The sequence below is a fragment of the Crocuta crocuta genome, unplaced genomic scaffold (genome assembly GCF_008692635.1).
Source record: "Crocuta crocuta isolate KB4526 unplaced genomic scaffold, BGI_CrCroc_1.0 scaffold130, whole genome shotgun sequence".
Classification (NCBI taxonomy): Eukaryota; Metazoa; Chordata; class Mammalia; order Carnivora; family Hyaenidae; genus Crocuta; species Crocuta crocuta.
The window spans coordinates 10,453,472-10,455,278 of NW_027527920.1; positions in this window are offsets into that span (position 1 = coordinate 10,453,472).

Genomic DNA, 1,807 nt, shown 5'->3' on the forward strand with positions numbered 1-1,807 from the left:
CTCTTTTCTAAACCTCTCCACCTTGATCTCGGAGGATCCTTGGAGAAGACTTATAAATGCATGTTCAAGGAGAAACTGAACTTAATGTTTATCCAGACATAATGGGAAAACACCGGAACTGAGAGTAACAAAATGTGTGTGCACGGCCCACCTTACCTTTAAGTCGTTGTGGGACGTGGGGTGAGCGATTTCACCTGCACTGGTTCCTATGGGCAGCTCCGAGCCTGCAGGATCTCTTGTGTCCTTCAAGTACATTTAATCTTCTAAAGCCCTTGATGACGAATCAGAGGCAGGGATGTCTAAGGACTGTTAAGTGAACTGCTCACTTGCTGCTCTGGAGCTTATTCAAGGCTCTTTATCAAGTTCGCAGGCAGAAAAGGTCATCCTTAAGCCTACTGTGGTCTGGAAGTGCTGGTAACAAGACTGTCTTTGTAACTACTTCCTTAAAAAGCCTTCAGGGCTCTTGATTAATGCAAACAGTAGCTGAGCTGCTGGGGGCAGAGCAGTAGCACCCCTTCTAACGCGGGTGGCCTGTGCTTCCTGGTGACTGTCAGCACAGAAGCCGCTCTTTCCCTCCAAAACCTGCACAGACAAGTGGTTTCACCGGTCACCGGGGCCAGCCTGAGAGTCCACATGGGCTGAGAGTCAGCACAGACCGGCGAGATGCGAGGCTGGTCAGGCTGCTGTGGCTGAGAGAAGAGGGCAGGATGGGCCGAGTCACAAACGCGGGGGTCATGTACCAGGGCTGGTGGGTGACCTTCAGCAGACCGTGTGGTCTGGGCAGTGTCTATAGGCAGCAGGAGCCAAGAGAACAAGCAAGGTCGCAGAGCAGGAAGGAAACTGAGCATGGGGAGCAGTGCAGACGCTGCGACGGCCCAGGGAAGCCAAAAGAACAAATGACAAGGATGTGGGAATGGCAAGTGGCGGGAACAGCAGGAGGAAGATTTATGGAGGCAGCAGGTTAATAAGGCCTTTGACTTAACAAGTGAACATGGACCAAATACAAACGGGGTCAGAACCACGTGGATACGACTAGATGTGTGCATACACATACTTCAAAGAACACAGGGGCGCCTGTGTGGCTCAGTCAGTTAAGCATGGGACTCTTGATTTCAGCTCAGGTCGTGGTCTCCCCTCATGAGATTGAGCCCCATGTCCAGCTAGTGCTGGGCATGGAGCTTGCTGAAGATTGTCTCTGCTCCCTCTGCCCCTCTCCTGCTCGAGCTTTCTCTCTCTCTCTCTCTCTCAAAAAGAATACAGATATGTGAGAAAAAGGGGCAGAAATGAGCAACAAGTGATAACATGCATTAGAAGCAGAACTCAGACATGAATGCATGATGCAAAATGCCTAGTACAGTGCCTGACACCTAAAAGGTACTCAATAAACAATGTAAGTCTTTTCCTTCCACTGCTACCCCACAGAAGGGACGGCCCTCCCCCCAGCTTCGTAGAGAACGGATTGGTACTATGAAGGAATACGAGCCTCGTCTACTTAACACGTTACTAGGGAGTCTAATTGCTTCCTAGTGCTGTTCACTATGTCCCCTATTTACCTATTTTTAATTCTTTCACTTCTTTGCGTCCAAATTCAAAAGCAAGACCTTATCAGGCTGCACTGTACGACCTGCAGACATTCTGAACGGGAATGCAGCCCCTTTGCTGTCCTTCCCAGTCCCTGACACGCGCAGGGTCCAGGCAGGCACACAACTGGGCGTCGCGAAGGAGGCCCTTGTCCAAACGGCGTTCTACTTAGGGCGCTTCTCACTTAAGGGCGGCCACAGATTAAAGCAGTGACCAGCGGAGCCAG